At 37.4% G+C, this 14,816-nt stretch overlaps 1 protein-coding gene across 6 annotated transcripts in view; it reads left to right on the top strand.

Annotated features, from left to right (window-relative positions):
* The window catches only part of HELZ (helicase with zinc finger), a 152,963-nt gene that overhangs the window by 122,819 nt on the left and 15,328 nt on the right, over nucleotides 1-14,816 (top strand). The gene's annotated exons all lie outside the window — the stretch shown is intronic.

Raw genomic sequence — 14,816 nt, 5'->3', positions numbered from 1 at the left:
TATTTTTTTTCCATTCCTTAGGTTGTCTTTTCGTTTTGTTGATGGTTTCCTTTGCTGTGCAAAAGCTTTTAAGTTTGATTAGGTCCCACTTGTTTATTTTTGCTTTTATTTCTTTCGCCTTGAGAGATTGGTCTGAGAATATACTGCTGTGGTTTATATTCAAAAATGTTTGGCTGTGTTCTCGTCTAGGAGTTGTTTGGTGCCATGTCTTATATTTAGGTCTTTAAACCATTTTGAGTATATTTTTGTGTATGGTGTGATGAGGGAGTGTTCTAATTTCATTGATTTACCTGAGGCTGTTCTTGGAACTTATTTTAATTTTCCCCTTTTATTACGCTAATTCAGGCTTTGTAGAATGGTCATTGTTACAACCTGAAGCCTTTTATTGCTGTTTTAGAACACTTAACATCTGACTGACTTGAGGAGGCTATTCATTCAAGAAGCTTCATCCTGTCTGATCTGGGGAAATGGTTTTTAGTGGCTCATCTTTTTACTTACATTATATTTGTTAATTACAAATTTGTTCATTAAGGTTTTCCATAGATGTTGGTTTTCTCAGCCAGTGGTCAGTTGCAAGGGCTGTGCTCTTTCTCCTGTCGTTCATCCTGGTGTTTTCTTAGACTGGGGCAGTTAATACACAATGACACTGATTCCCAAATATCAGAATTTGCAGTCTTCAACGTAGAATTGACTCTGCTAAACTAAGCAATCCAGGGTAAACTGAATTATACTTCGGTATTGCTAAAGAGCATCTTCATGGACCTTCACTGATATAAAAATCTTAGTAATTCTAGGTTATAAAATTTCAAAAATGGTACATTCGGTGTGGACTATAAAAATGTTGTCTAGCTGTTCTTGTTAAGCTTACAGTGATTAAAGGTAAGAATGTGTAAAGCTCGTGTGGTCATTATCAATCACAGATGTCTTCTTAAAGCAGGGTAAACACTTTGAATTTTGAGATATGAAAAATATTTTTTTGACATTAGCTTCATTTTGTCAGTTCCTTAGTGATTTCTAAAGGCTTTAGAAATAATTTATTCATGTTTTGCGAATTTTCTGCTACAGATGCTGATTAAAAAGTCAAGTTTCATAGGGAAGCTTCTATATCTTATTTGTAGGGTTTTGGAGGTAATTTGTTCAAATTGTTCCAGTATTCATTGATTGGCTCATCATTGATTGGCTCATTCTTATCACATATAATTTGCAATATTTTCTCTCATTTTGTGGACTGTCTTTTCCCCCTCTTGAGAGTATCCTTTGATGCACAAAAGTTTTTAATTTAGATAAGGTCCAATTTATCTGTTTTCTCTTTGGTCGTTCTGCTTCTGGTGTCATGTCTAAGAAACTGTTGTCTAATCCAAGATCACAAAGATTTACATCTACCTTTCCTAGTTTTAGTTCTTACATTTAATTCTTTGATCCATTTTGAGTTAATTTTTGTACATTTTATGAGGTATGTGTCTAATTCATTATTTTGCATGTGGTTGTTCAGTTTTCTTTGCACTATTTATTGAAAAGACCATTCTTTCTCCATTTTATGGTCTTGGCAACCTTGTCAAAAAATCAACTGACCACAGACCTATGGGTTTATTTCTGGACTCTAAATTCTCTTCCTTGATCTATATATGTCCTTATGCAATACCATGCTGGCTTGTATACTGTAGCTTTGTAGTGAGTTCTGTATTTGGAAGTATGAGTCTTTGGTATTTGGTTTTTCTGTTTCAAGATTGTTTTGGCTATTCTGGGTCCCTTGAATTACCATATGGAATTTAGGGTTAGTTTGTCAGTTTTTGCAAAAAAAATCTAGCTGGGATTTTAAAAGGGATTGCATTAAATTTGTAGATTAACTTGGGAAGTATTGCCATCTTAACAATATAAAGTCTTCTGGTTCCTGAACATGGTACCTTTCCACTTATTTAGGTCTTTTAAAATTTCTTTCAACAGTATTTTGTAGTTTTCCAATTATAAGTCTTACACTTCTTTTGTTAAATTTATTCCAAAGTATCATATTATTTTTTGTGCTATGGTACATGGAATTGTTTTCTTAGTTTCATTTTTTGGATTGTTCACTGCTAGTGTTTAGAAGTGCAATTGATTGTATATCTGCAAACTTGCAGAACTCTTTATTAGCTCTAATAGATTTTTTTTGTGTGAATACCTTAGGATTTTTTATGTAGAAGATAATGTCATCTGCAAATATAGTTTTGTTCTTTCCTTCCAATCTAGATGTCTTTTCTTTCTTTTTCTTGCCTAATTGCCTGGCCAGAACTTCTAGTATAATGTTTAGGGTACATTGTTGGCAAAATTAGAGGAAGACAAGCATTTCCGGCGTGAGTTTTCCAAATTTCCTTCTGTTACTGATTTCTAATTTCACTCCATGTGGTTGGAGAACTTACTTTGTATAATTCTAATCTTTTAAAATTTATTGAGACTTGTTGTATGGCCTATCCTGGAGAATGTTTCCGGTACACTGGGGAAGAATGTATATCTTGCTCTTGTTGGGTGGCATGTTCTATAGATATGTTAGGTCTATTTGGTTTATATTGTTCAAATTTTCTCTTTCCTTTGGGTCTGCTGTCTAGGTTTTATATCCGTTATCAAAAGTAGGGTGTTGAAGTCTCCAAATATTATTGTTAAATTGTGTAGTTCTCCTTTTAATTCTGTCAGTTTATGCTTCATGTATTTTGGGGTTCTGTCCTTAGGTTTACGTATGTTTATAATTGTTAAATCTCCTTGTCTACCTTTTATCATTATATGATGTCCTTTCTCTCTCATAACAATTTTTGTCTTCAAGTATGTTTTTTTCTGATATTTGTATAGCCACCCCAGCTCTCTTTTGGTTACCATTTGCATGGAATGTCTTTTCTCATCCTTTTGCCTTTTGATTTTGTTGTCATTTGTTTGTTTAGTGATTTTTCTGAACTAATTTTTCAAATTTAAAGTTAATTTTTAAATTTTGAACTGATTTTTTAAAGTCAGTATTTGTTGTGTGTGGCCTCTGAAGTTTTTCTTCCGTGGGCTTCATGATCAACTAGCCATTGCCCAGAGGTTTCCTTAACCACCCCGTTCCAAAAACATTGCCCAGTTTTTGCAGAGGCACCTGTGTGTACGTGTGTTTGCACACACCTTCCGTACTCGGCCAGGCAGTTTACGTGCAGAGGTGTCTGTGTGTACGTGTGTTTGCGCACACCTTCCGTACTCGGCCAGGCAGTTTACATGCAGAGGCACCTGTGTGTACGTGTGTTTGCGCACACCTTCCGTACTCGGCCAGGCAGTTTACATGCAGAGGCACCTGTGTGTACGTGTGTTTGCGCACACCTTCCGTACTCGGCCAGGCAGTTTACACCTCTGCCTCAGCTTTAACTTCCTGCTTCTCCAGCCTCCAGATCAGCCAGAGGTGAGAACTTTTCTGGCCTTTCCTGAGCACGTGCACAGCATGTGTGTGGTCTTCTAGATTCCCAGGGAGGAACAGGTCGGAGCTATTCGAAGTCTTTATTCCCTAAAGTATCTTATAACCCAGCCTTTCCTCCAAAGCTTTTTGTTAGTCTGTTGTTTGGTCCAACTGCTATCCATTGCTTCAGGCAGCAGCAACTAAAACATCGGCCTTGTAAGTATTTTCAGTATGGCCCCTTCAGCACTGGTTGAGTTCTGAGTTAGATAAGAGTCAAGTGTTGTTTTGTACCAGACAGGTGAAAACAAATAATGACAGCTCTTGGACAGTGAGGCCCCTTCTGCTCTGATAGTAGTGCTGGAAACGCAGGGTCTTATTTTCAAGGCTACCACTCAGCTGGAGAAGCAGGGGCATGGGCCTGTGGGAAATGAAAATACTGCAAATCTTGCTCTTCTTGCTGAAATTTTCTGGTTTCTCTTGATTAAGTGCTCCCCTGGTTGCTGCAAGCTTTAGTTTCCTAAATTCCAAGAAAGTTGATTGTGACGGTTTTTGTCAGTTTTTCCATTGCTTTTATGGAGTTCCTCGTTCCACCGTTTTTACTGATAACCCTTGTGCTATTTTGATCTAACCAGTAGAATGAGTTCATAATGTTTGGGGGAAATAACATGCCACAGTTTTTATAAGGTTTTATAAAGTTTTGTACTTTGCTAAATAATGTTGGATACTGAATAGTGTACTTTTAATCGTTGATCTATTTAAATGTTTCTTAGTTTTGGAATTTAAGTTCTCTGTACCTTTGCGCTCTTAACATTTGTTATTACTGTTTAGCTGTGAGTACATGAATAAGTACCTTCAATTGTCAGTGGGTTCTTAGAGTGCAATTACTTTTGCAAAAACATTTGGTCACCTTTGTTTTGATGCATGAGATTCACAAATGATGACTGACTTGCAACACTGAAGAAAATACCTTGACAAGGGAAATATTATTTTTACCACATTTACAGGATTTGACGTTTTCAGTACATTAGGATAACTTCTGTCTGTTATGTTGTACAAAACGATTTTGCATGAATCATCTCACAGAATGAATGGTTTATATGTTTGCTGTTTATTTCCAACCTTTTAAAATAATTTCCTTAACATTAACAATACAGAAAAATGTGTTATTTCCCTACCTACTGTTAATTCTTTCATTGCTAGAAACCTTGGTAGATGAAGCTTATGTTGGATGAAAACATCTAGATGTTAGCTTAACAGTTAACTTGAACAGATATGGTTTTTCATGTTGTGTTTCACTAGTTTTCTCTTCTTTTATAATAATTTTGATTTTCTTTTGACAAATGATATACCTGGTCAGCATGGAAAATGTGGAAGTTAGAGAAATTATTCCTCATTTCACTATACCAGGATAGCTCCTGTAATGTCGGGGAGGAAGAAATTTCCTCTACCCTTCTAGGTTCTTCTGGCTGCTCTGAGAATTAAATTGACATGAGACAGCTTAATAGGAGAAAATCAAACAAAGTTTAATATCATCTATACATGGGAGAGACCCAGGAAAACTGAGTAACTCACCAAAATGGTCAAAGCCCTCACCTTAAATACCATCTTCAGCTAAGACAAAAGGATGTGGGGTGGTGGTTGGAGTTCAGAGTGCAGGAAGGCAGTTGGCTTGGAGATGGAAAGTCAAGTGTGTGGTTTGCTGGCAGTGCAGCCAGTGGGACCCAGAGAGGAATTTTAACAAACAGGCTTTTCTGGGTTCCTCCCCGTCTAGATACTTAGTTCGCACTATAGTGATCTCTGGCGACAGCTCCCTTCCTGGAACAGGTCCTCTATCTGCATTCTTTTAGGCAGTTAGCGGGAAGGTCAGAGGTTCTTCCTGAGTCTTTTGGGCCTTAAAAACAATCAGCCTAAATTAATCCTCAAGCCAGAGAGACATTTTGGGATAGCCAATTTTGTTCACCTACAGTAACAGATAGCTTTTCATAGCATTCACAGGTGAGAACATGTGGCTGTCATGGAGGGGTATTACTTGTCGGAGACGTGAAACAATTTTTTTCCCTAATTGCTGTGCTCAGTTATATCGCCCCATCAAACCTTTCTTTCTACCAGGCCAAGATCCCTGAACGTGATCTTGATCCTATTCAATGGCACTTTTTGCTACTTAAAATTTTTAGAGTCTTCTCATTTAGATGCTTCAGGCATCAATCCATGCATTTTCCTTACCTACCTCAAAAGCCCCGGCCCTCAGCTGCTTGCATGAAGCTAGGGCTCTGTGGTTTGGTTGTAGCGCCTGCACCCTCTCCCACTTCTGGTTCTTTACTGATGTGATGAGAGAAGGAGAACAAAGAGCAGAGGTGCCTTCCTTACCTGGACCAGGTTACAGACCATTCCTGATTGGAAATAGATTGATAAATTGCTCCAATTTGATTTCACATTTCAGTGTAAGCTTGAGGTTATGATTTAAGTTTCTCCAAATATTTAGCCAGTTGTTCTCATACTCTTTATTAAATGATTGCATACTCACTAGATAGTAGTTTTCTTGTCGAATACTAAATTCTTCATAATACCACTGTATCACATTTGTGTTTCAACTCACTGCTGTTAGGGGGAGGGGGAGGTGAAATGCAAGGAGCAGCAATAGAAGTTATCTCTTGGCTTCTGAACTTCCAAGCATTCAGTTTCTAGTAATTTTGGCATGATTTGGGATTTTTTCAAGGGTAATTTTGATCTGAATAAGGTTTTTCATTTTGCATGATAACTTTACAATCTAATCTCTGAGTAAGATGCAGTTCTTCAGTATATACTGCAATCTGTTTCTGGACTTTCTGTTTTTCTCCTCATCTGTCCATATGTTTCTGTACCAGAATTACACTGTTTTAATTTTTGAGACTTTCTGGCATTCTAATTTGATAGTGTGACGTCTCCCTTATTACTTTGTTTTTTTCTTCCAGTTTCGGTTTGGGGAGTGCCGGGGAGAAGAGGTTATTCTCTGGTTTTTCTACTAGAAGTTTAGAATACCTATGTGAACTCCTCTCCCCGAAACGGAAACAAAAACCTTTCTTAGGTTTTAATTTCACTTATATCAAATGGATAGCTTAAATTGGGGGAAATTTTGTCTTTACAAATATTTTAAACCTCTCATTTAGGAACTGTACAGTCTTCTATATTTTAATTTTTTTTCCTTCTTCCCTCCTTCTCTTCCTTTTTTCTTTGTTTTCTGAGTGTTCCTCTGTAAAATTCTTACTAGTGTTTTCATTTCTGGTTAAATTTATTCTTAGGTTGAGTTTTCCTTGCTTTTTGTTTATGAACAGGACCTTTTTTTCCCCCCCATTATACTTTCCAGTTATTTTATCTTGAGAGATAAATCCTCATTCTTCTTAAGTGGAGATAGTTTTATCACGTTAAAAAACTTTTGTTTAACATAGAGCCAGCAGTGCAGAACACTGGTGCAGAGCAAAGCTTTTGCCATTTAAGAGGTACTTTGCCATGAAATAATAGTTTGATTAAAAGTCCTCACTAGTAATAAATGGAAAGTTCCTTTTAAAAGTGTCGTATTGTAAAAGTCTCCAAATAAGCATTTGGAGCTGCACATTTTTGTGCTGCGCTGGTGGTACTGTTGTAGTGGGCTTCTAACAAAGACGGAATTCTTGTAAGTCGCTCATTCTGATCAGCTTCCTATAAATCAGCATTTACTTATGCCGTCTTAGAGATGACGAGTAGGCCTCTGTGAGGTATCTGCTTTGAAATAGTTCTGTCTTATGTGTTGGCTTTTGAACAAAGACACTTTTTAACCCATCTGTTTGTTTTCATTTTTTTCTTTCAAACAGCTAGTTTTGAGGTTAGTTTTCAAAACGGCTTTCAGGAAGTACTTGTCCTTCAATACTCAGTGGTTTCAATACTGTTGTCTAATCATCCTCCCTCTTCCCCGCCAAGTCTCCTTCTATGGAGCAAGGTATTATGGTACAGATGTAGCTTGAAGATTATATTCTTGGCTGATCAACGTAGTCTGCCTGTTCTGACTTGAAAGGTGGATGCATGATGATAGGTCATGATTTATGTTGCATGACCAGGTAGTACTGCTGTCCTCTCAGAAGTGTCTTCTCAGATCGTCACTATGTGGCATCTAATACACCATCTAATGCATATGACAGAGGCAGTGATCAACAGATTAATAAATTGGGCCTGTAATTTAAGCATGAAGAGGCTTAAATTACCAAGCTAACCATGTAAATGAGATGCTCTGTTTTAATTAAAGGTTCTGGCACCATAGTTAATGAGCCTTGGAGTTTCCGCCAGAGCATTTAGCTCTTCCCTAGTGATTAGCTTTGATAGTGTAACTATAAACAGAGCCCTAATTCATTAAGTTGCTCACCTTTCCCCCAGTTACTTATTTACACATGTACATGTGAATGGCTTGCTAACCTTATACATTAGAGGTGTACCTTATAAAACAGTGGTAAGCAGGTTATGAATTTTTCCTTAAACTGACAGCAGTCTTTAAAAATAGAAATTCATACATGAGTTTAGTCATTTAGCTTTTTCTTCTTAAATGGCTTTTGAAACTTTAGCATTACACTTTGATTTTTAGAAGGAGATATTAGCAGTGGACTTAGAAAATAATGATCATATGTTTAGCAACATAACAAATTCACAGTTTAAGCATGAAGAATGTTTATAAACACACAAACATATATGGAGTCCATACTGAACCCAGGACTAAGGATCTCCGGCAGAGGAGAATAAGCCTTTAAGGAATAAATAATGAAATTATTTAAGACCTGAGGACTCTAAAATTAAATTCTGCATGCCAGTCATTGATAGGGTTGCCATCTAGAAGTAAAGGAGCAATCTGCTCGGCAGGAGATGTGGGTAGAAAGAATAGTCTTCTCTTCAGGAAAAAAACTGAGAACTGGGCAAAGGCAACAGGAAACAAAAAGTGGTGAGGAAATAAGAAAAGAAGAAAGAAAATAAAAGGTGAAAAGTATATATATTGAACAGCCTAAGGGCCCACAGGACTGAAGTGTAGGTGGAAATAAAAGGGCGTTCTCTGTCAGAAATATATATGTATTTTTATAGGCAAGGGATCTTTTTCTCAAATTTTTGTTTGCGGGCCCTTCTCTTTCAGTGTACTTCATAGGAGTTTCCCTCTGTGGGGAGAAAATCTGAAATTTTAAACTCATTGCCCATAATGCATTCTATTGTAATCAGTTAGCATGCTCTCTATAGTTTTTTTAATTTAAATAACTTAAATAGGCTTGTATATGTCATAACACTTTAATTATTTTAGCAAATACATCAAATTGTTGATGGCTGTTAAGGTCGGTGATGGATGTTTGGACTTTTTAATAATAAAAAGTTAAAATATATTCTCATTGACAAAGACTTTGATTTTTTGAAGGCTTTAAAGTAAAACTTAGAACTTTGGGATTAGTCAAGGCCTTGAAGATCACTTACTCTGACTCCTCCTTTTAAAAAGAAACTGAGGCAGTGAGATGTTGAAGGACTTAGAGCTCAAGCAGTTACTAATCACAGCAGAGCTGAGACTCCTGACCTCCGGTCTCGCGTTGTTTCTGGAGCATCACACTGTTGTTCCTATCCTTATGCCACAAATAAGGTTTACTCCGAGAAAGCAGGAAGTGATTGCAGTTACATGAAGTAGACGTGGCAGGTGGGTGGGTGAGGCCAGGGGTGAGACAAATCATGTTCTTGAGACCAAACAATTAAATCTTCAATTATATGAAGTTCTCCTTTGCGGAGAAGGGGGGGATGGTGGTGGAGAGAGAAGGAGATGGTTCATTTTAGAATTCCGTATTCTTAGAGCTATCCAGTTCTACCTACTAAATGTTTGACAGCTCAGGTAATTAACTTGGAGATCTCAAATATCAGAAGATTAACTATAAGGAATTTGTTTCTCAATGTTCTTTAAAAATTATAAACAGAATTCTCTGGCATTACCTTCTTTTTTGAAATTAATTATGATAACTGTGATTCTTCATAGTTGTAATTATTCTTCAGAGTTATCATAGCTATGAGTTGAAGGTAAACTTCTGTGTACTATTTTATTTATGTCAAGCTGACGTATTTTCATCGTAAGAGGGATTGTGGTCTATAATTGATAACTTGACTGTTTCACATTCAAGAAGAGTTGACAAGAGCCAGAATGAGTCAAGGTAGCTCAAAATGTCACAGCAGTGAGCCTGACATTTCTCTCTTAGATGTAATACTGCATTCCTTCTAGTATCTCCTCTATTACCTTGTGTTTGGATGTAGGAAAAGAACATCGCTTGGTGGGAAAATACTGTTTGCAGAGTGTAAGTGCCCTTGCCTGTGAAATGCTTTCAAATGGTATTTATCTTTATTTAGACCTAAATTGATTTTAATGCACTTTGGTACAAAGTCACGTTCATTTTAGTGTACCTTTCTTTCAAGAAAAACAAAACAAAACCCAGAGATAAATGTACTGTGGTTTTGAAAATTAAGATAAATTTTTGCTTCTATTATGATTGAATCTTATCAACCTAATGTGACATTGACATTTTCAAACTTCTGTTAAGATAATGCATTTTATTTTAAAAATAATTATTTTAAAATAATATAAAAGAAATGGTGGAGAGTGGCATAATTATTTAGGTGAGAGATGATGGTGGTTTGGACTATGATGGAGCAGTAGTAATGGCGAGAAGTAAATTCAAGGTCTGTTTGTAGCTAAGATCTACAGGGATTCCTGATGGATCTGATGTGATGTGAAATGCGGTGAAATAGAACCACCTCTTCTTCCTTGTTTCTGCTAACTACATTTCAGTTGCTCAGCAGCCACGTGTGGCTCAGCGCCGTTTTACTGAACAGTGCAGGTCCCCAGCATCTCCCATGCCACGGAAGGGTCTTTTGGACAGAATTGCTCAACTGAAGGACTCACACCCTTCAGCTCTTTGAAACTGTCTTGTATTATTTCTTTGCTAATTGCCTACCATCTTTTTTTCTCTGTTTCTCACTTCCTGAAGCTTCTGTTGATAAGATGTTAGACTTCCTGGATTCTTCAGATTCTTTCTTCCTCTCACATTTTAATGTTTGTATTTTTCCTGCTGTCTGAGATTTCCTTCATCTTACCTACAGACCCTTCTATCACACTTTACATTTGAGCCCTCAGATTCTTTCATTTCCAAGAGTTCTTCCTTCTCAGGTTTTTCCTTTTTCATAGCATCTTATTTTTGTTTTTATAAATGCAGTGCCTTTTCTGAGGAAACCAATTGAGAGGTTGTTGTTGTTGTTTTGTCTTAGATTTTTAGTAAGAACTAAAAAAGCATTGAAAAAATATTTTTAAAACATAATTGCTACTTCTTTTTCCTGGGCCCTCCTTTTTTCCTGTTTATCTGTGACCATCTTTTACGCTGGAGACTCCCTTTAAATGTCTGGTAACCCTTGATTATCTGTGTCCCTGAAAAGCAGTTTGGGAGTTTTACGTTTCCTTAATGACTCACTGCCTGGCAGGCTTTTCCCTGGGGACTTTTTAATGCTTGAATCTTCTGGTTGTTGCGGAGGAGTGCAGGGTGAGACTACTTGTTCTCTGTACAGACTTTCAGTTAATCCCCCCCCCCCCGTTTTATCCCTTCGTCCTCCCTTCACTTTCCATTGTAGCTTGTGTTTCTGAGGCCCGAGTCTCTCTGGAATCCTGCAGAGTGGACTGATTCTCCTCTCAACTGGTAGCTCTAACTCCATCCTTCTTCCACAGACAGTCTTCCATGTGTTCCAGAAATGTGTCCTATGTTGATGGCCAGTCATCCAGTCTTGATTGTTATAGATCCTTTATGTTCACTTATTATTATTTTAGTGGAGTCTTGGGCCAGTCTCCACCATTAACTGGGGATCATGCCTTTAAAAACAAAATACAGTTTCAGAAGTTATCAAGTCCTTTTCAATAGATTACATGACATGAACCCATAGACATTACTGTTGCAAACTACAGTTTATCCAACACACATTGCCTGGCTTGCTAATACTGTTTTTAATCTTATAGTGATACTCCTCTCCTAGTTTCTTTCTTCCTAGGTAAGTCGACAAAACTATAGCACATTGCTTTAGACGTAAGATCATAACCTTACTGGGAGCTAAATTGAAGTAAGTTAGTAGAGCCCAAGAGTGTTCTATAGTCAGGAATTTCTTCTTCAAAGCTTGGGGAAATTAAATAGAAAATATGGTATGTGTTCAACATTAAACGTTTAAATCCTTTTGTTGAATACTTATTGAGGACTTTTAGGTTCTAGGCATGGTGTTTAGGTGCCGGGAATACACAAGTGAGTAAGGTCTGATTTCTGCCCCAGAGTCTTTGCGTGTCCCTGACATTTTAATTTAGGTCAAGGTTACATTGCCTCTTCTTGGATCACACAAATCCAGGCCAAAAACATACTTTTAGATTAAAAGAAAAACGTGAGCATCTCCAGAGAATCAATTTTGTTAGTGAACCAATAACCTTCATATTGTATGAAAATTTATAGTTGAACAAGATGTAAAGCGATGGAATTCAGTGGTATTTTAGATGAGTAAATTGTAAAGTCGTGAAAAATTATTAAATATCCTAGAAATGAGATAAAACTCAGAGAGTACAGACTGATAGTCCGGATTTGTTTTTTTTTAACTTGTTCAGTGTTTTTTTAGAAAATTAAATTTGACTAGTTTGAGTGCCAAGCATGTATTCTTTAGTTTATCACAGCATAACTCCGTATTGTTCAACACCTGGTCTGATTTACATTACACATTTAGGTTATAGACCTGGTCCTACGGGCATTAGAATTTTCCAACTTTAAATGAGTGAAGAAATAAAGTGCAGCTATTAAATATGGTGTAATAAATGAGTTTTCATGAGATAAAAAGATATCTGTGATATTTTAGTGAGAAATTACCAGGTTGTGTATATCATTTGAAGTGAAGGTGTGTGTTCATATGCATACAGGGGAGGATGCTCATAATACCTGGTTTTCTACCTTTAGTGATGTTAAGTTGATTAACGTTTATCAGTGATCAGATGACAGCAGTCTGATCCACCGGTTTTAAAAGTTCCCAACGACCTTCAGATTTAGCAGCTATTGATGACTATTGTTTAGAACTGTTGTTTCATTAGAGATGGCAAAATGGTTTTAAAATTTTAAAATTCTTTTAATTTCTTTTGTATCTATTTTTCTTCTATGAAAGGGAACTTCTCCTCACTGAAGGTTTCATTCCTTCAAATCTGGTCTATATAGAAAAAATGAGTAGTTCTTGCCCTTTGTTTTCTTGCCCTAAATTTTCAGAGTAATGGTGCCTTAGCAGGCCCCAGAGATGACCACTCAGGCTCCCCTCACCGTTTTTTCCTTTGGAATATCATCATGAATCAGGTATCATTATATATTTGAGTTTTCAGTTCATTGTAGCCATTCTGCAGTGTGACACACTGTTATGTCTCTGGCCAGTGGGAGCCCCTTCATATTGGTGGCTGTGTTCTTTGACATATTGACAGTGACCTTTGGTAGCTTCCTTGCTTTCAGGCAGGACGAGATGTCTCTAGCTCATCTCGTACATGTTCCGCCCCTGACCAGGAATCAGGTGTTTCTCAGGGCAGCCCTGATGGAGACTGTAGTCTGGTACTGAAGGTGCTCTCTGGTACTGCTTGTCCCTGCTTTTTCACTGGGCAGAGCCGGGAAGTACTTTGTTTTTTGAGAGAAAAATAAATCATGAGTTCATATTGATACTTCCAAGTCAATGAAGGATTATAGGGTTTTTAATATTTGTGTTTTTCACTTTACACTAGAGATCATTGTTCCTAATAAATGACTAACAGCTAGTTATTTGCTTTATATGTATATACATACACATAGATAAGATATAGATAGATAAGGGTGTGTGTGTAATAGTTTCATAATAACAGTACGGATGTTAAATTAGCAATAAATGCAGTTGAAGACATCTGTGTGGTTCATTTTGTCCTAAGGCTATATCCCATAGATATATTTAGTTAAAATACTGGATTTTAGGGGCTTCCCTGGTGGCGCAGTGGTTGGGAGTCTGCCTGCCGATGTGGGGGACGCGGGTTCGTGCCCCGGTCCGGGAGGATCCCGCATGCCGCGGAGCGGTTGGGCCCGTGGGCCGTGGCCGCTGGGCCTGCGAGTCCGGAGCCTGTGCTCCGTGGCGGGTGAGGCCGCGGCAGTGGGAGGCCCACGTACCGCAAAAAAACAAAAACAAACAAACAAAACTGGATTTTAAAGGTATCTGAAATAATTCTTCTGTGTGTGGTTATAGCACTCATTCGATAAACATTTGAGTTTATTTCTATTTGGTTTTAGTTTTCAAATCTAATTTTGATTTTAGGAAGCACTTATCAGTACATGGTCCCAAAGTCCAAATAATAAAACAAGTGATATTCACAGGTTAAACTTCCATTCCTGACTCTACTCCTTCCTTATCCCTTCCCCCTATAGAAAACAATTATTTTTTTAAATTAATCCTCTCATTATTTCTTTTTGAAAATAAAAGCAGATACTTATGTATGTACATGTACCACCCTTTCGTAGATAAAAGGCAGCATGTTATACACGTTGTTGTGTATCATGATAGATCAGAGCTCATCCATAGCAGTATTTAGAAATCTTCCTCGTTCTTCTTACAGCTGCATAGTACTTTCATTATGTAGCTGTACCATGGTTTATTGAACTGGTCTCCTGTTGACAGACATTTGGATTGCTTCCAGTCCTTTGCTATTAAAAAATAGTGCTTCAGGGCTTCCCTGGTGGCACAGTGGTTGAGAATCTGCCTGCCAATGCAGGGGACATGGGTTCAAGCCCTGGTCTGGGAGGATCCCACATGCCGCGGAGCAACTAGGCCTGTGAGCCACAATTACTGAACCTGTGCGTCTGGAGCCTGTGCTCCACAACAGGAGAGGCCGCGATAGTGAGAGGCCCGCGCACCACTATGAAGAGTGGCCCCCGCTTGCCACAACTAGAGAAAGCCCTCACACAGAAACAAAGACCCAACACAGCAAAAATAAACAAATAAATGAAATAAAAATAAATAAATAAAATAATAAAATAAAATTAGAGTTTACCAAGCGATCCACCAATTCCATTAAAAAAAAAATAGTGCTTCAGTGAATAGCCTTATGCACACGTCAGAAGGATCTCAAAAACTTTTATTTATGTGATGTTTAAATATCTATCAACAGTTTTTTTTAATATAAGCTATCAGTGTTTAAAACTAATAATTTAAAATAAATATCAATTCACTTAAAAATTATGATAATAAACTCATTCCTCGTTAACAAAAGTAACTGTATTGTCCAAACAAGACGTTTGGTGGCGAGAGTGCCAGCTCCTCAGTTCTGCGAACCTTCCGCAATGTGTCACTTTGGTTGGCGCATATGAAGAAAGCTCTGTCATGCAGATGTGCACCTGGAAAAGGG

Source organism: Lagenorhynchus albirostris, chromosome 20, assembly GCF_949774975.1.
Source record: "Lagenorhynchus albirostris chromosome 20, mLagAlb1.1, whole genome shotgun sequence".
NCBI lineage: Eukaryota > Metazoa > Chordata > Mammalia > Artiodactyla > Delphinidae > Lagenorhynchus > Lagenorhynchus albirostris.
This window is presented reverse-complemented; position numbering and strand designations above follow the sequence as displayed.